At 44.5% G+C, this 20,616-nt stretch overlaps 1 protein-coding gene across 3 annotated transcripts in view; it reads left to right on the forward strand.

Annotated features, from left to right (window-relative positions):
• ches1 (checkpoint suppressor 1) overlaps positions 1-20,616 on the forward strand; it is an 80,909-nt gene that overhangs the window by 5,222 nt on the left and 55,071 nt on the right. For 2 of the 3 annotated variants that reach the window (XR_004895862.1, XM_031288069.2), the window contains exon 1: positions 5,113-5,547. The gene's annotated coding sequence lies outside the window, so the exon portion shown is untranslated. Of the gene's footprint in view, positions 1-5,112; positions 5,548-20,616 lie in introns of those variants that run through there. The other variant, XM_031288070.2, reaches the window with a different exon arrangement.

Raw genomic sequence — 20,616 nt, forward strand, 5'->3', positions numbered from 1 at the left:
GTTTGTTGACAAAGTCCGCCCAGCCCCACCTAACTAATATGCATATTGAGATCCTGATCACAATGTGGGCAGAACTGCGATAACAAGAACATTATGCTGCTTACAGTAAATACCAGGTGTAAATGCAAAAGTCCATGATCAGATGTTATTGTTCAGATAACTTAAGATACAGATTGCATGTTTATACCCAGGTGTAGATGTTTAGTTTAGTTAGGGTTAAGGTTAGGGTTAGATGCCTTGGAGGCCGCGGTCGCAGCGCTGCCTGGAATGAGCCGTTGGTGGCAAAAAAACTATGTACTGTTGAAAAACAGTACAGTTTTTCTCAATTGCTAAGACACTAAAACCCATTGGCTGAACAAAGTTCTCAGTTGCCTGAACTCATTTAGATAATTGTGCAGTCTGTTGTCAATAGCTTAAACCATTTCACATGGTCAAACACAATTTGCAGATCTCACTTAGACTTTTCAGCAAAACTCTAAACACATTCTCATTCTCAAAACACGTTCTGCAATCGAATGCACATGTCATCCATAACCAACACCTGTCATTGATTGAACACAACCACTCAAAATTGATTTCACTTGTTTCAAATCATGTGACACAACCAATATAAGCCAGTTCAGAGAGCAAACAGGTTGTTGAAGGTGGGAAGGAGAAAATCTGAGAATGGATGGAAGAAACGATGTGAGAGGATGAGGACGAGTGCATATGCGAGGTGGGCAACGAGGAGGAAGAGGAGGAGGAGGGCAAGAAAGAGGAAGAGGATGATGAAGAGGATTTTTGTCCCTTTTAGTATTGTATACTGCAGTGCATTGTAGGCTGTATACTGTACAATGAACAAATTGTACGACCCTGAATGTTGTGCTTTCCATTTGTTACTGTAACAGTACTGACTGCTCAATAGATTTTGACTGGTTGCAGGTTCATATCAACAAAGAACAAGAATTACAGTATCACAGAGACAAAGGACAAGTTTGTGAGATGCAGGGTACAGTGCTGTAAAACTATACACAAGGATACAAGGAGGAGGAAGAACAAACAAAAAATTTGCAAAGAGCAGAGTAGTAATTTCTGATCAGTTTTGAGCTACTACTACTCCTGTTTCCTGTCACACACATGATCGCTGACCCACCCCTCTGCCCGGCTGAGGCCTCTGGGTAGACAGGCTAAGATGGCAGCCCCATTTGAAGAATGAAGGATCATGAATGGATGGACGCCTCCCAGGCCGCTCACTGTCTCTGGGCTGTATGCGTGTGTGCGTATTTACACTATTTGCATATTGTATGTGTGTGTGTGTGTGTTTGTGTGTGTGTGTGTGTGTGTGTGTGTGTGTGTGTGTGTGTGTGTGTGTGTGTGCATATAAGATTAAGCATTTAACCCCTATATTTATTTTGTTTTAGCATGTAATATCCAGCTGGATCCTGGTGACATAACTGGAACACAAAACTTTTGTCATAGTATTATTTTGATGACTGATGGAGTTTGTTTGACGGTTCGTAAAAGACATTGGTCATTGGTAAAAAAATCATATGGGTAAATAATGTTGCTGGTTACACTGCACCTCCACTAAAACATCTGCACATTAATGTCAAAATGGCTGGTAGTAATGGTAATTTCTGATCAGTTTTGAGCTACTATGATAGAACATGTTTTCGTTCATCTAAAGACAATGACGGAAAAATATGAAATTAGTTTTGAGATTAAAAAAATACTTCTCCCTGAGAACTATGTGTTTTCTATTTGTTGGTGTATTGTTTACTGACTGCTTGACATCACTTTGTTTTTGAGGCGAAAGTGTCATTTTGCGAGAGGAGTCCGAGGTTTTGTAAATCGTGCTTGAAGATGAGGTTTTGTGTTTTCAGAAAATGGAGCCAGGTTTCACAAATTGTGTTTTAGCAATTGAGAAAAACTGTAACAAAAATAATAAGTATATAAATTAATAAATTATTAAAAACGATATTAGTTGTCAGTTCCAGAGATGGACATGCTATGTACACACGTTATGTTCAAAGGCTAAGGTATTAACCTGAATACGGCTGCAGTGCACCTGGCTGAGTGGCTGAGGGTCTCAAAACGTGAGTAAGCTTCAAGTATGGCTATTGTCTCTGAGAGAAGGTCTATTGTAAGGTCTATACTAAAAGGTTACAAAATCTCCCCACGACTGTTGAGGGCCAGTAGTATCCAGCGTTCCACACTCAACGTTTTGACCATTTTGAGTGCAGCATCCGAGTACTTCGCACTATGTACTCAAAATAGCAAGTGTAAGTACAGAAGTGCGCAATATGAGACACAGCACTGGACTCAGCCTTGCTCTTTCGCTCACTCAGTCTTTCATCTCTCCTCTCCTCTCCTCTCCTCTCCTCTCCTCTCCTCTCCTGGTTTTGGGGCTCAGAGATAAGATCTCCCTCAATGGCAAACTTTGTGAGACATCTTGAAGATCCCCACTGTCACTTCAGCTTAATGTAGCCCTCGGGGCTCTCAGTTCAAACACACTCACACACACACGTCCTCCCACTAATAATAGGGGCAGGGAGAGGCAGTCTGGATTCGAGCACTCGTAAACACACTTCGTTCTCCCAACAATTCTCTTTGATCTTTATAAAACAAAACCGTTTCCTTGGTGTATTTTGTGCTTCCATCTCTCAACTTGAACATGCTGCAATGCACTTTTCCCACTTTGATTTCCACACCCATAAATAAAATGAGAGCACATTTGGATTTCCTGACTGTGGGCTTTCCACGTCTGTCAGATCCATTAATTCAGAAGTGTGCAGAGCAAATTCTGGTTAACTGTTTCTTGGGGCAACATGTTTACATCTCACAGTCAATTTGCATATCTAATCAAATTTGGTTTATTTTTAGCAGCATGCTGGGTTAGTAGACATGCATTACTTATGTTTTTGAGGGGCTTTAATGGATCCTCAGAGCTTTTTATCCCCAACTCAGTAAAACTTCTCTCTGCAAAGCCTTGCAGTACTACTCTAGGTGTTTAAGGAAGAATGAGTTCAGGCTTTTTTCTGTTAAGGGTCCCCACTTCCTGTGTTCGCAGAACAACAAAAAAAAAAAAAGAAAACCATGTCCTTCGGTTTCTGGATCCCATGGTCCATAATGGTCTGATCTCTGTCTCCCATAGGCGGGCCGTTGCTATGGCAACCTGATGACGCTCTGAGGAAGGAGGGAGGGAGAAAAGAGAGGGAGGTGTAGGGAGATGAGGAAGAAGGTAGCTGCACCAAAGATTGAGTATGTTTGAGAGGATGACTCACTCGGTTAAAAACAAAAACGCAAAAATAGCTGAATGCCATCGCTCACAGTTGCAGTCTTTGCTTGTGCTTCACACAGAAATGCAGTTTAGAAACTATTTTGGTAGTGGATGAGGGGGAACCCTATTGTTTTTGTGTGTGTGTGTGTGTGTGTGTGTGTGTGTGTGTGTGTGTGTGGTAATCTGGGATGGATTTTCACACAACATAAAGGCTGATCGACTACACCCTGACTTCAGACTACGTAAAATGAATGATGTACGATCTGAACACATGTCAGAGGGAACCTAGTCTCGCTTTGCCAGACCCTCCTCCAAAGCGCGATGGAGGAGGGTCTGGCTAGTCCACACAGCATTACGGGATGGGAGAAAAACGTGCTCTGGTTTATTGGCATTTCTTTAAACCAATCACAATTGTCTTGGGCGGTGCTAAGCACCTGGAAAAGCCGCGGTGCCTCTGCAAAATAGTCTCGGAAAGGAACTTGTTTTGGTGAAACTTGTGTACGTTGAAAAGTTGTTTTAGTCGTGACTCGTGCAACAGAAAACTCAGATTGGACAGATAGTCTAGCTAGCTGTCTGGATTTACCCTGCAGAGATCTGAGAAAAAGTTAACCATAGTCCTCATAAATCCACCGGAGTTTAAAACACAAAGGAAGCCCAAGGCAACGGACAACCGGCCTAAATTTGAGTGAAATCCGGAAGTGGAACGTCAAGGATATAGACTAGCGAGAACCCAGATGTCATCATGTGCAGAGGACATGTCCCCTCTCCATCCTCCATTTATAATGGCTCCTACATCGTTGCATGGCTCTCTGCCTCTGCTCCTGCCCTGCTGTTGCCATAGCGACCACTCGGGTACAGACTCAAAACAACTTACTGACAAAAACCTACATTTTACCTTTTGGACGTTAAATGAGCTGTGGATGGGTTGAACAGCAGCTATCTGTGGCACTGCACACGTATCTCTCTGTTTCTCAGTCAATGAGTATATGGCCTAGAGCAACGAGTTTTGTACAGTCTGCAAATGGTGGTGATGGAGCAGTGGCTATGACACACGCCTTTGGTGTGGGAGACCTGGGTTCGATTCCCATTGTAATACATCAACCAATGTGTCCCTAAGCAAGACACTTAACTCCTAGTTGCTCCAGAAGCGTGCAACCTCTGACATATATAGCAATTGTAAGTCACTTTGGATAAAAGCGTCAGCTAAATGATATGTAATGCAAATGTGTTCCTTTTGCACTCATGTTTGTGGTAGGCTACTTGAGAAGTTACGTGCTTCCAATGTCTAATTTTCCTGCTCTGAAAACAATAATCACACATAAGGCTAAATCATTTTACGTGATTTCATTTTCTTTGCTTAATTGTACGATAGTGGCAGGAGTGTGTTGTGTTTTGGTGCTTACTCCAAAATAATCTTTGATGAAGATGTATTCTTCAAGTCTTTTTTTTGGGGGGGGGGTGGGGGACTGGGTGCTTTTTAGCTATTTATCTTACATAAATATCTTCCTTTTCAATTCAATTCAATTTTATTTATAGTATCAAATCATAACAAGAGTTATCTTGAGACACTTTACAGGTAGAGTAGGTCTAGACCACACTCTGTAGTTTACGAAGCCCCAACTATTACAGTGGTTTTAATTATTTTAACAATTAAATTCAATTATTTTAATAATAAACTAAATCAACGATGCAATAATGGGCAAAAAAAAAAAGTGTGAATCGTCTTGTCGAAATCATTGACGATCTTTGGGTATTTCTTCCGTACACAATAGCATTCTTTCAGTGAACGCGGCTGGCGCTAGGACCCAGGGCGGGTGCCGGGGGAAGTCCTCTGCTGCTGGCGGGGCAAGGCAGAGCACAGAAACACACACGTCCACGCACACAAGCATACACAAACACACACGCTCACCGAGCTCTTCTCCGACAGAGGAGAGAGAGCGCTGAGGGATAAACGGAGGGAGAGACTATAGGAACGCAGCGGCTTGTGTGTGTATGTGTGTGTATGTGTGTGCGCGCGCGTGTGAAGGTACGCTCGCTCGGTGGTAGAAACGACTGGCGGGGCGGATATGGAGGGGCTCGGGAAAAACGCTGGGAACTGACCGAGCACCGAGACGAAAAGGGGAGAGAGAAGAGAGAGAGAGGAAGGACGGACGGACGGACGGACGGACGGACGGACAGAACGGAAGGAAGGAAGGAAGGAAAGGAGGAGAGGAGGAGAGAGAGAAGTCTGACAGAGGAGAGGAAGAGTGTGAAGAAGGGGCTCGTCTGGAACACAGAAGGATCCTAAGGTGACTTTATGGAGCTTTCATGGCTGTGCACAGGTCTGACAGAGGTGTGTGTGTGTGTGTGTGTGTGTGTGTGTGTGTGTGTGTGTGTGTGTGTGTGTGCGCGCGCGCGCGAGTGAGGTGTTGACATGTGCTGCATGGCTCTGCACTTAAAGGGAAGAGCGGTGTGTGTGTGTGTGTGTGTGTGTGTGTGTGTGTGTGTGTGTGTGTGTGTGTGTGTGTGTGTGTGTGTGTGTGTGTGTGTGTGTGTGTGTGTGTGTGTGTGTAGCCTATATATACACATTTGTGTGTGTGAGAGAGTTTTCAGGGTTGTTTTTCCACAAACTAAAAGGGGGGCCAAAGTGTGTAAGCGAGCTGAACTGACCACTGTAAACTGGAGTGAAGGGATCAAAAGGAGTGGATACTTTTTTAGGGAACAACGTGATCCCATTCCAACACACACACACATTTGTCAGGTAAGCTACTTGAAGTTGAGCTAGAGGAAAGGAGGGGGAAATACTCTCTTTTAAGAGTCCATTTTTACCCCCTTTACTTCACTCTGTGTGTGTGTGTGTGTGTGCGAGCGCGTGCGCCCATATGTATATGTATGTGTGTAAAAGCAGAGTTTTCAGTGCAGCAGGTAACCCGGTCTTTGGTTGGAGGTTTCAAAAGCAGAACCGAATGGATTTTCTGTTTTCTCGGCTGACACTGAATAAGGCTTGATACATAGTAACAGCTTCTTGTGCATGTGGATAAATGTGTGTAAGAGTGTCTGTGTCTGTGTCTGTGTCTGTGTGTGTGTGTGTGTGTGTGTGCGTGTGCCATATACGGCAAACAGGTTGAGGAGAGGCAGATCTGATCAGACGCACAGCAACAGAGGAGAGAGCGTGGCACAGGCTGAGCAGCAGCACATTGGATTACACACACACGAATACACACACACACAAGCTCTGTGGCCAGCAGAACAGCTGGGAGAAGTGTGTGTGTGTGTGTGTGTGTGTGTGTGTGCCTGAGAGCGTTACACTTGCCGCACACATCTTTTGCACGTGCAGGACTGTTTGCTTTTATATTATATTTGCTACTCTCTGTGTGTGTGTGTGTGTGTGTGCACCCAATCTGAGGTTGTGTAAATATGTGCAGGGAAAGAATGTTCTGTCGTCTTTTCAGACAGCCCCGCCCCGTTCTGGAGACAGGAGGTGGAGGAGGGTTAAGGGGGAGGCTGGAGGGAGGAAGAGCGATCAGATGACTGAGAATAAGGCAGATGAGAAGATTAATCCAGTAGCGAGGGATGAAACGGAGACAGAGAAAGGAAGGAAAGGATGATGGAGATTTTAGGACAGCATGAGGAGGAGGAGGAGGAGGAGGAGGAGAGATGGAAAGAAAGCGGAGTGAAGGAGACGGGGGCTGACATGCTTTCTCCAGGAGTGCTCGGAGTGCTGCTCATTCATAATTCACCTCCATGCCAAACGTTCATTCACATATTGACCCCCCATGGCTGCGCTCAATGGAGTTCTTGCCCCTCCACCTCTCCCTGTCTCTCAATGGACACCCCTGTGGTTTGACGTCCAGTTAGCCCGCTTCTTTTTCACTTTGGAGACAGTTGAGATTCTCAGCGGAAGCCCACACCGCTTTTGTCCGTTCTGGCTCTTTTGCCGCCAGTAGGTTTTTCAGTTGGAAGCTCTGTCTTGAGATTGAATTGTGTAAATTAAATATTGAATTCAGACTCCACCCTAGACACAGATAATTGGTATGGATGGCTCAGTGGGTTAGTGCTCTCAGAACAACTGTTGTTAGGCTGATTCCCTCAACACAGCTAAAACAGTCCATAATGGATCTATAATTCATGTGTGAATGAATTGAATAGTCTGTGTTTTGAATAAAAGCACAGACGCCAGCCCATGATTTATTCAGCGTAAATACTCAAAAATGGCTCTTTTAATATTTCTGATTGTATTAGCCGTGCCTGGAGCTACACTCCAACCCACAGCTGTGCTCTGGTCAGCTGTGGCCCATGAGCCATATGGCAGAGTGTCTAAAATGCACAGTCAGAATAAAAAGTTTACTGCAGAGGTACAGACAGTTCTAAAAGGTACTACAGAAGTGCACCTTATCAGCAAAAGTGACTTGTGGACTGCTGTGTTTACCTCTGTTATGTGGTCATATACAGTAGTACAGTCAGTTGTTATGTTTACCAAAGCTGCAGTAATGTAAAGATACAGCCGCTGTGCATCCATAGCAAAAGTAAGGCACTCCTGTCTCAGTACAGTACATCATGGTGCCGATGTCAAGGGTTTGATTCCCACTGGATCAAGGCCCACTAAATATAGTTAAACTAATTAAAGGCATTGTCGTCCCCCCCCCCACGAAAAAAAAATTATTAAAGCAATTTCAGCCATTAACCATTCATCTTTCGACCAATGAAAACTTGAATAGAGATCACTCCAAAATAACATAAACCAAGTAAATGGACTGTATTTATATGATGCTTTTTTAGCGCTTAACGACTACTACTAAGCGATTTTACATAGTACAGGCACCATTCACACACCGTGGCCGAGGCTGCCACACAAGGTGCCACGCGGTCATCAGATTAACGTTCACACACCGATGGGAGCAATTCGGGGGTTCAGTGTCTTGCCCAAGGACACTTTGACAGGGATCGAACCACCAACTGTGATTGGTAGGTGACCGCTCTACCACCTGAGCCACAGCCGCCCCGTCGTACATCAACACTTTTTCGACACCACCCAAAACTTTTTTAGGTACTGCTAAAATGGTTATTGCTGTGACCTACATGTATCCATTGTAAAAAAAAAAAAAACCCAAAAAACAAACTCTATAAAATAACACTGTCGTACCCACAGCCAAAGTGGCCAAAGTGGTCTTAAGATAGCAGCCAATAGCATAGCCTGACGATCACGACACAAAAGCTACGGTTGTGTTTGCTAGTAGTTGTTAACTTTGTGTTTTTCATGACAATCACATAAATGTGCTGGTGTAAGAGTTGATAAACAACAACACGTACCGCTGTGTCAACCTCATCTACGGTCTGCCATTTTTTTCTGTCACTATTTTTCATTGATGTAGCAAGGTAGCTAGCTAGCCTTGTAGCAAAAGTATGCCCGCATTCTTAATCCCGCCTACAAAGCTCTGATAGGTCGACTGCACAACACCAGACCATTTTTGGCTCATTGAAGTTTTTCATATTTCTTGTTGCTCTGCCACTTTTTCTCTGTTTGGTTTTCATACACTGTTTTCAGACAGAGGAATGATTAGTAAATTAGTTTGTAGTTAGTCTATATCCACGACGTTCCACTTCTGGGATTGCTCCGGTGCTATTCCACTGGATGCATGTCTTTTCAGCTGATGTCCGTTTCCTTCCGCTTTCTTTGTGTTGGAATTTTAAACTCTGGTGGATTTATGAGGACTATGGTTAACTGCTCCTCAGATCTCTGCAGGGTAAATCCAGACAGCTAGCTAGACTATCTGTCCAATCTTTTTTTGTCCAAGTTTTCTGTTGCACGACTAAAACAACTTTTGAACGTACACACGTTCCACCAAAACAAGTTCCTTCCCGAGGCTACTTTGCAGAGGCGGAGCTTAGCGCTGCCCAAGACGATTGTGATTGGTTTAAAGAAAGGCCAAATAACCAGAGCACGTTTTTCTCCCATCCCAGAATGCTGTGTGGACTAGCCAGACCCTCCTTCACAGCGCAGTGGAGGAAGGTCAGACAATGCGAGACTAGATTGTAGTCAATTCATTTCTTTCAATTTTCTGGTAGGTGGCCTTTGCCTTTCATGTACTGGTTCATGTGTTCAAACAAGTGGAGAGTTAAAAGCAAGGTTTTAGATTGCAGTGGAAACACAGCCGGCCTAGGAGGCCAAAATGGCTTACAAGAATAATAATTGAATAAGTTGAAAGTCTTCAATAGGCCTCCTGCTGATTTGAAATGGACTCATTGTCCACAGTGATGGGCACCTCTGCATAATTAGCTTCTCTCTACTTAGCTGTGCTGAGCTATTGCTGCTTGCATCCTCACACAACGGCACACAAGTGCATGCACACAAATACACGCTGACACGTACGGAGTTAGCACAGTACCACACACGCGCGTGCCATCACGCTTAGAAAGACATCAGCGGGTGTAAAAATAGATTTTTTAAATCGGGGGGGGGGGGGGGGTTTTATGTTTACAAGGGGTGATGTCATGTTTGGTTTAGATCCATAGCTGACGAATTGGAGGGCAGCTGTAGCGAGTATCAGCCTGCTCAGCTCTGGCTCGGCTATCTGGTGGTTTTTTCGGGTGCTTTAAAAGGAGCAGAGTTGAAGGAGTTGCAGTGTGTGTGTGTGTGTGTCTGTCTCTGTTTTCGTGTGTGTTGTTGTCAGCGGTGGAGGCATGCACACGGTGACGCTGCTCTGGTTGCCAAGCAACACAGGAACGTGGGTGGAAGGATTTCCTGTCTTTAGGAAGCTTTGTTTATAAGTGTGTGTGGGGGGAGGGGAGGGGGGTGTATATGCGTGTGTGTGCGTGTGTGTGTGTAGATTTCAGCAGTATGCTCGAGTACTTGTGTGTTTTTAATGCACTCTTCGCCTCAAGTAAAAGTGCGAGAGAAAAGTCACTTAAGACACGCACACACATACTCACACTGTGTACACACAGAGGAAAGGCAAAAAAAGGTCCTTTCTAGTCTGTTGAGTTGGATTTTGCGTTGCATAACTCTTTGCAGCGCTCTTGTCTCCTCCTCTTCTACCCAAACACTCTCGCCATGTGACAGCCGCGGCGCTCACGCCAGGCCGCCTCCCGCTAATGATGTCATCAGCATGCCTCGTTTTATGTCTCCCCTCACACATGAGATTGCAATTATGTGTTCTTGCCCTGCATGCGATCACACACAAAAAAACACACACAGCATGGCTGTCCTGCAGGCGTTGGACCCCGTGATTACGTAATTGACATTGAGCGACTGGGATGACGTCAGCTTGGCTCTCTCGGACTCTCCTGTCTCTCTGGCTAGCTACAGTGATGTCATACGTGGATGCAGCCATACACTGTGTGTGTGTGTGTGTGTGTGTGTGTGTGTGTGTGTGTGTGTGTGTGTGTTGCCATGCATAATCGTGTGTGCAGACAAAAATGACCTCAGGAACCATCAGATTTATATAATGTGTTTATTCCTCCTCCTCTTTCCCCCTCTTTCTTCCCCTTAAAGTGGAAAGACTTCACAGCGTAGCTACTTTATTGTTCTGTATGTGTTGTCCGTAGCAACACAAGGCGTTTTAAAGATGCTCGTGCAGCACACCCCCACTGTGGCAGCCTGTTGCGGCCCCCTGAGAGCGGCTTCTATTTGAAATGAATATCCCAGTGTCTCGCAACTGGTAACTCTATTGCCTTGATGCCCTCCGTCTGCGACTGTCTGACCCTTTGTTGATTCTCATCCCGAGGCTCGCCAACAATCACAGCCAGGCAGTGAATGAAAGGAGAAAGAGATGATGCTGGGTCGTCTCCACAGATACTGTACGTGCCAGTTCCTATTTCAGCAAACGAAAACTAGTGTCATGGAGAAATTCGGTGGTTGGCCTTCTCCAGCTCTCGACAAACAAATATATCTGTTTTTAGCTCGCCTTTTTTGAGCTACGGGGTTTTAAGCACAGAGGAAGAGTGCTCTATTTGTGTCTTGGGTTGAATAGGCCGCCTGTTGTGTTCTCCAAGCGTTGCGGTTGAATCTCTGAACATTAGCCATCTAAACGTTGGATGGGAGAACTGGGAGCTTTTAACAGACCTGAAAACACTCACACAAAGACGCACAAACACACTTTTTGTCTTTCTGCCGTCCTCCCACTTTTTTTCTCTCTCTAACCTCAAACCCCAAGCCGAAGGGAAATCGCAACACACAGTGACTTAACAGTTTCTGAGCTGAGCAGCAACACACACACACACACACACACACACACACACACACACACACACACACACACACAAAAGGTATAAATAATACACACACTCACACATGCACAAACTGATTAGCATTAGCTCAGCCCCACTAATACCAAACCACAAGCAGTGCACTGTACATTCCACTAACCACACAGCAGCTTAACACTGAACAGGATGATTTGATTCCACTGCACAAACCGACACACACACATGCATAAATAAACACAATGATAAACACCTGCACTTACACTTCAGACCATAACAGCACGAATAAATCATACAGTGCCTTTTACATGCAGTTTAAAAAAATCTGGCGAGGGTCCGAGATCCGGTGCTAATACGCCGACCGTCTACCGGACCGAATTGCAACGCGGATTTCGGTGCCTTATTTAGGTGCCACTGAAATGCCTGCGCTTCTCTCCGATGCTCCAAAACGGACGTTAGAGGCAACCTAAACATCGCTGCATGTCACGCTAGTGACACTTGGCAGCAGGTAACGTTAGCCTACCGTTAGCTAGTGGCTGGAGTAAACACGGATAAAATGCTGACAGCTAAACGGTGTAAAAGTTTGTCTGTATTTCACTGTGGAGGAACATGTGACAGTCTGCAGCTGCCGTTGCCTAAGAGCTGTTACACACCAACCAGACAGCCGACCGTCGGCAGAAAAGGCAGTCGGACTGATCAGTCGGGTCCCTGAGGTCCAAAAAAATGCCCCAAAACACACTGAGGCGATGCCGACTTGAGCGTACGCTCTGCGCGTGCGCGAAACGTAATCTCTACGTCTCCATAGCTCTCCTGTATTGTTTCCCAGAAAATGAAAACCGACAGCTGATAGGACGAACGAGTCACGTGGGTCTTTTTTCTCCGGAAATTCACAGCCAGACTGTCATGGCGGCTTGTTAGAATACAATCTCATATTGTACTAAAATAGTTCACCGAAACGTGTTTCTGAAAACATTTTAAGGGTGGAATAGGCCATGCAGTTGCTGAATCTGTCTTCATTTCAGATCGACAAAGGTAATTTTAAAAGATTTTCGGCAGATTTTGAGAGGCTCGCCATTTCCGGGTGAGTCCCGACTGCCCTGCCTCCAACTGAACATGTCGGGTCGGCCAAAATGAAGGCCGACAGCTCCTCCAACGGACAACGGACTCGAGTCACTGACCTCGCCAGACTGTCCAACGGCCGATAATCGGGTTAGTGTGTCAGGGCCCTAAGAAAAGAACAGAGATGTTGCGTTCACTTGAAACTCGCCTGGCCAGCCTCGTGCTGCATTCAAAGTTATTGTAAAATACCCTTTTCGCATCCAGCGGTTGTTTTTGTCATTTAACAGGAATTTACTGGTAAAATAAGTTATTGTTAAAGGTTATTGTTACATTTTTAAAAAATCATATAATTTTGACCCTGTGGCCTTAGCAATAAACAAGCCATTCTTTAATGTCGCCAACAAAAAAAAAATTCATAAATAAATAATAATAAAAAAAAAAAAAAATATATATATATATATATATATATATATATATATATTTTATATATATATATTATATATATATAAAATGTGTCACCTTTTTCAGCCCTTCTAAGTTTGCAGGAATGATGTATACACCTTACCTCGGTTAAAATCGGAGTTCTCATAGCCCGGTTAACAGACGGGGGTATTCCTGCATGTATACACCTTAATCGGAGTACGGTCGGGTTAAGTGTCTGCGCATCTTCCGTACTGCCCCTCCGCACTCCGCTGGAGTGGTTTTTGACCCGGAAGTAATTGCAGGACTGTGACCGTCTTGATACCGTTGCTATGATACAACAAAACAAAACAAAACAGTGGTGCTCGGATCAGCAGCAGCGGCAACCTGCGGTCCATCTCCTTCAATCCCCGCCGAGCAGCGGACACCGGGAGATGGCACAACAGATTGTCCATCTCCGGCGCTGTCAACGCTGTCTCTTGGCAAAGAAGTAGAGGGGCCTTGGCGTACGTTAAGGTTAGTCAGCTAACGTTACCTTGCTAATTCCACCCGACACTGGGCGAAACTTAACGTGGGTGAATGAAGCTTTAAGTTGTTAAATGTTATTAATTAGGGGTGTAACGGTACATGTATTCGTACTGGACTGTTTCGGTACAGAGCTTTCGGTACGGTGCACGTGTGCACCGAACGGCCGAACGCAATCTTTTGTGTGCGGAACATAGGTCAATTTTCGTGTTTCCACACGAACATATTAAGTGGCGGAAGTCTCCGCGTTCAGCACAAATCCCGCCCTGCAGCTGATTCTAAAGTTTTCATTGGTCATGTCAATATGTCAATCACTGTACAGATTGCCTACACCAAACACTGATCTCTAAACCTACCCGCCGTCACTGTAACCTAAACCAATGAAATCGACTGCAGGGCGGGATTTCCGCTGAAGTGGTTTGGGGAAAAAAATAATAGTCACACACTGCGTGCTGTACAACAACATACACGGCACGCTTTAGCCCAGCCTCTCGCTAGCTAGTGGCATGGCCAATGCAGACAAGCCCATAGACAGTACGGATAAGCCGGAGCATGAAGAGCCACCCATATCATTAAGGTCTCCTGTTTGGGAACACTTCGGTTTCCCAGTGAAATACATCAACGGACAAAGACTAGTCGATAAGACGAAAGCAGTGTGCCGACATTGCTCAGTAATGATCAGGTATGTTTCTGGCAACACTTCAAACTTGTTAACACTTTTGAAAAGGCATCACGCGAGTGTGAACATCACTACTACAAGGAAAAAAACGACCGTAATTCAAACGCAGCTCCCGTTGGCATTTAAACAGACCTTTGCTGGTAATTTCGATCGGGCCAACGCAATAACGAAAGCAATTGGTGTTTTTATAGCAGCTGATCTACGACCATACTCGGTTGTTGACAAGCTGGGATTGATAATGCTGCACTGTAATCCATAGTTATTTATTTATATTTTTCATTATATTTTATTATGTGATATTGGTTTGAGACTGAGAGTATTTTATTTAGTGGAGAACTTTGCAGCAGTATTTTTCTTATTCTTTTTTTTATTTTATATATATTTTATTTATTATATTTTATTAAAAAGTGTTTTAAAAAGTGTAAACAAATTGTTAAAAAAAAGTTTATAGTAATAAACAACCTGCAGTTTAATGTTTGCATTTCTTTCCCTTACTGTACCGAAAATGAACCGAACCGTGACTTTAAAACTGAGGTACGTACCGAACCGTGATTTTTGTGTACCGTTACACCCCTAATATTAATTTAATGGCCGGTCGGTGTATTTTTAACATAGGTCAACCAGAAAAAAAAGCCTTATTCTGACCAGTTGTGCATTGGAAGAGCGCCACTTACTGTACCGGAGGTAGACTTACGCCCGTAATTCTTCCCATTCTTCTCCGCTTTCCCCGGTTATTCGCTTAGCCAGGGTAAGACCATAACCCGGTTACTGCTGTGCACGTAAACGCACTGATAGATGCTGTACAAATGGTGTCTTTACTTCAACAAGTAAAGGTTGGACATACATACACACACATTCACACGCTCACCCCCCCACCCCCCAGCAGTCTTAGGGCCTTAGTCAGCGTCTGTGTGTCCATGCGTGGGCCTGTTCCCTGGCAGTGTTAGGGGAAAAAATACCTTCCCATATGATGTAAACACCAAAGTCCCTCTGTGTGTGTGTGTGTGTGTGTATGTGAGAGACTGGCATTCGCTGAGATAGGATTCGCTCCCTGTGACAGTTTACCAAATTATTCCACAACACTGTGCAGTTTCTTTTTAAAGATAAGTTTCTCTGCCATCTCTTGCTTTGTTCCACTGCACACAGTGGAAAGAGACGACAGAGACGCAGGAGACAGAGGGGCTAAGTAAGCAAGGTAAAAAACTGAGGCCACTGCTTGTAACTCAATTATTTTAAATGTCTTTTATTGATTTTATGATGGTTTTAGAGCCCCAGCTACTTTGTTTTAAGTAATCCCGAACCAGTGAACTTCATTATTTTGACTGTATTATAGACAACATAATTATTGAGTCTTTAGGGAGCCTCTTCACGTTTTTTTTTTTTTTTCTGTTGTAATACATGACTCACATATTAAATGTGTAATGTATGATTGTGTGGGTGCAGAGCAGGAGGAAATGCCAAACTGACTGTACTTATAATGTCACGGCTGCCTAGATCAGAAAACATGTGATTCAACGAGTTATTCAGATCTGGCTCCCTTTCCTGTCACCTGCAGGCTCATTAGAATATACCGCTCCCAATCTGAGTATCTTCACCCACGGCTTGAGAAGAACCTTTGCAACGGCGTGCTGTATTTTTCTCCCAAGCCAATCAGCAGAGCAGACTGTAAACATGTTCTAGTAGAAACCTATAATACAAGTATGAACCTGAAAATGAGCATATGTCCCCTTTTAACACACTCTTAATTTTCACTCTTGTATGCAGTGAAATGCTTGCTCTGTAGATCCAGGCTGTCATTAAGGACCAGCAGCGCTGCAGCACTAGCAGCGCTGCGGTGGACAAAACACAGTTGCATTAAAGAAAGGATCAGATTTTGATCAGCTTCATTTTAGCCGTTACAATGGGATCGGCTTCAAACCACCCCAGTTGTACTCCCCATGATGAGTAAACTAATCTTAATTGGAAATATTGATCAAGTATCCCTCTCAGCAGACAGTGAACTGGCTTGCTGCTGCAACTTCTGCATTTCTATCTTTTCATTTTTCATTTGTCACATCCTGGGTCCAGATCCAACACTGTAATTAATTTTGGCAAGTGATAAAATCTGCAGCATTTCTGTCAGGGAGCAGATCAGTTGCAGGCTAAATTAACCATTCAGCATGAATTCAGATTGAAAACAGCCCTGTTGTTCAAACGGCGCTGCGTTGTTGAAGCTACCGGTGAGACATGAAATTGGATCCAGGAAGTTCAGTTGAAGTACCAGATGTATGTTAAGGTTTATCAGACGCCAAAACACCGCACAACAGTTCGTAATACTCACAGACAGGATTTTACAACTCTGGAAAGTCTTCATGGGAGCAACTATTTTATCTCTAGTCGGCAAGGTAAACCATAGAAATACTCAGTTACACAGTAATCTACCAGGGCTTTGTGCTCGCGTGGACTTGATTGGCCATCGCAGCTTCTTGCCAGATGGCGTCACATCACGGCCAAAGTTAGGGCTGCTTGATTATGGGAAAAATCATAATCATGATTATTTTGGTCAATATTGAAACAGTGAAACAGTATAACAAACCAACAGTGAAAACTGGAACTAACTTTCTGTCATATTTGCTGAAACTGACCCTATGTTCCAGTAGAACTACATGAAGGAGGTCATTAAAAAGAAAATCCGGCTCCTCTGGCACCACCTACAGCCTGTAGTGTGATCTGCAAAAATCCACCGCTCCCTGTTCAGATGCACCAATCAGGGCCAGGGGGGGTGTCTTAACTGCGTGTCAATCACTGCTCATGCACACGCATTAATTCTCCCTTGTGGGGGGAGGGGCTTAGGAGACCGTTTTGGGCTTTAGTGGAAAGGGAGGAGGGGCTGAGAAGTTGTCGATGTTCACATTTTTTTGGCTAAGTCCTGGATCTTCACAATCCTACCTACAGCACCTTTAATACTTTTCACGTTTTAACTTTTTTTTCTTCCATTCAGAACACAAGACAAAGAGTTGACTTGCAAAATACTTGTTTTTCTCGATAACTCTGTATTTGTGAACCGAATAGGAGCCGATATCGTAACCGCGATTAAAATCCGATTAGTTGCACAGCCCTAGCCAAAGTTGAGCCTGCTAAAATGATTTGCTGGCGCCCTCTGCGTTGGTACACCCCTGCAACGACAGACTGTTTATGTTTTGAAACAACAACTATACACAAAGGCATCGAGGCAGAGAGGACAGGAACCATGTTCCCGTGGTAACCTATAAAGAATTCAGTACACAGATGGGCTGAGCTATCTGCAGTCCTGATGAAACACATCTTTTGTAAGTAATAGTCAATGTCACTTTCCTGTTCCTGTATTCTGTGTTTGGCGATGTTGTCCGCAGGCGCCTGCTGTACAGGGTTACAGGAGTACGGCAAGCCTCAAGGAAACCAAACTGAATGGAAGTTTGCTCAAAAGTGAGAATGTGACCTGATGTGTGGCCTGGAACACGTATTTTACACCTACAGTATAAGCACCAGTAGTTGTGAATGAACAAGCTAGTCTGCTGCTAACTGTACACTTTGGTTTGACTGTGGAGTGCTAACAACGGTGCAAGATTTATCGTGGTCTATAATGAAGCACCAGCACATTCAAACACATTTCTGCGCAAACGTTGAGAGCCAGCATCGGCTGTCACCATATTCATCAGAACTACATTCAGATCTGGTCAGGGGGCACATACAGTAGGAGATTATACGTGCGGTGTGTTTGTTGCTAGGCAACTTTGTCACAATACCCCCGTGACCTTCCGACCCTGCCAAGTGTGGTGTTACTGTCCCCGTCTCACACTCGAATGCGTGTGCGTATGTGTGTGTTATCTGAGACGATGGTGCGACTGTCGCATTGCAACTGAGAACAGCTGTGATTTCACTGTTGTGTGTGTGTGTGTGTGTGTGTGTGTGTGTGTGTGTGTGTGTGTGTGCGCGCATTTGCAGTTTAGTTTGTGTGCATTTATGTCCGCGTGAAGCCGCCGTCAGTGTTTATCTATGCACACACCCACAACAACATAATATGGCACACTGTCACTTCCACAGCGTGATAGCGGCATTGGACCCAATCAGCCAAAATGCAAACCCCCCCACCACACACACACACACACACACACACACTCACACTCAACCCTGTTGTCAAATCGCAGCAGAAAATAGTGAGCAGAGGGAGCGACGGAGCAGTCATTTCCCTGAGGATCCATTCATGTAAAATACTGTTATTCAAACCTCCCTCCCCCTTACTCAATAGTCTTATTCATCTTTCTCTCTTGACTGCAAAATCAAACACGCCTTGTCTCCTGCTTCCCGGCAAGAGCCCTGTGTGCCCGTGCACATGCCAACTCGTGTGTGTGTGTGTGTGTGTGTGTGTGTGTGCGCATGCGTTTTCTCCACTCTTCTCCATAAGAGGAATGTCCTTGGCCTGTCCGACCCATGTGCTCCCACTGAGCCCTCCGTCAAACACCTGGGGCGGGTTCTCCCGCACCGCTCCAGCCAATCAGGAGCCCTGGCAGTTAATGACATCAGTAAGCGGAGGATCTTTAGGACCGGCCCCTCGAGGTGATTCGAGAGAGAGAGAGAGAGAGAGAGAGAGAGAGAGAGAGAGAGAGAGAGAGAGAGAGAGAGAGAGAGAGAGAGAGAGAGAGCTCTTATTGTTATGATGATTAAGTGTTATATGAAGGGCTATCAGAGGAGAGCCCCTTAATGAAAGTGGAGCACAGAGAGCTGAGGCGGCGGCGGCAAAGCTGTAGAGCGCTACAGATGGAGGCTGGGAGATATTGAGCAAGGTGTAGAGTAAGATTGGAGCAAGCAAGAGAGGGTAAAATCAGGAGAGTTTAAGCTGGGAGAAGACAGAGATGGTGAGAGAAAGTGAGAGCGAGAGGGAGCGCAGGGCTGAATATTCAGCAGCTGTGTCCAGACTTGCTGACTCCGGGTGTTCATGCTCTGAATGTACCATGAGAGGCACAGACAGTGTGCGCAGGAAACCGCTGTAAAAGAGCAAAAGGGGAAGAAGGAGGGAAAGAGAACAAGTGCATGTGTCCATGAATGCATACAAATGTGCGTGGTTTTGTCTCCCATGTGTTGTTTTTTTTTTTTATCCGTGCAGGAATGCAAGTGTGTGTCCGTGCAAGTGCGAACACTGGAGTTTCCCTCGCCGTTTGGTCAAAGAGTGGAACGCCCTGCCTCAGAGGAAAATTCCACCCTCAGCTGCTCCAACGCGTTGTTATTTTGTGAATATGCGGTTGTCATTTGCCTTTGTGTTGTATCCACTTTCCCTCCGCCTCTCTCGTCATCTTCAGTTAGTGTTTTACTACATTTCCCAGAATGCCTCTCGACAACATCAGCTCCCCACTCTCCCCACACCCGAGAATGTGCTTTAACTTGTTGATTATTTAGCTGCAGGTGTACGACGTCTGTAGAGAGACTTGTGGGTGCGTTGCATTATGGTCTATCATGAATGGTGTTACTGGCGAAATTTGTAAGCATGCCTCCTCGCAGATGTATTGCTTCCCCAGTATGAATGCATTTCGGTGCAAACTGTAGCCTCTAGAGAGAAGCTCTTGCTCTTTGATCTTGAAAAGCAGAGCCCCAAACCATCACTAAACAACAAAAATGGGACCAGACTTTCTTCACGTTTATGTGTTTAAAGGTGGATTTTTTTTTCCGTCTGTGTAGCTTCCAGCACACCTAAAACTATTTCATTAGTATGGGTTTCACTGGAGAGTTGAAGTGTCTGATTGAATTTCACAGGCTTTTCCACCCTTACAAGAACACGATTATGGAGGAAACACTGGAGAACTTTTTTTATTTGCCTGTCTAGTTGATGGTTTGTCTCCATGCTGTGGTTTAGTGTTCCCTCAGAAGCAGAGACTGAAATCAACTTGTTTGGCCCAGGGGCTGTTAAACAGAAAAAGAAATGAACCTGCCAGTAATCCTTTTCACCAGCCTCACTACAACTATGACTACTACTATTACATAAGTCATTTTTCATGTAATATGTTAGCGTACTTGTTTTCAGTTCCATTTTGTATGTATGGTTTCTATTCATCTAAAACTTGCTCACACAGAGAGCGGATCAAGTGAGTGCGGTTTTGAAGTTTGAGATGAGGCTAAAATAAATAATGCGCAGTGAGGCATTTAAATGTTTCAGCCAGCAACCCAGCTAGTAGATTTGTATGCGTCAGAACAGGACTGTGTAGAGATATACTATAGAGATATATACTTTAGAGACAGTTATTGATAGGGTTAGTAACTTAAAGAGGAACTGCACACTAAATAGTTTTTCTTGTGCTGTACACAGGGTTAGGGTTAGTAACAACATTAATGATGTTGTGGTCCTTCCAACAGTACACATACTGTGTGCTCAATATTCGCTTGTATTTGTCTGCTTGTATTTGAAAGTTTGGTTCAGCCGAATTCTCTTAAAAGGCCATGAATGTGCTCCATCAGGCTTCCTGTCTTTCCAGCGGAGAAGAGG

The sequence above is a fragment of the Sander lucioperca genome, chromosome 19 (assembly GCF_008315115.2).
Source record: "Sander lucioperca isolate FBNREF2018 chromosome 19, SLUC_FBN_1.2, whole genome shotgun sequence".
NCBI classification, from domain to species: domain Eukaryota; kingdom Metazoa; phylum Chordata; class Actinopteri; order Perciformes; family Percidae; genus Sander; species Sander lucioperca.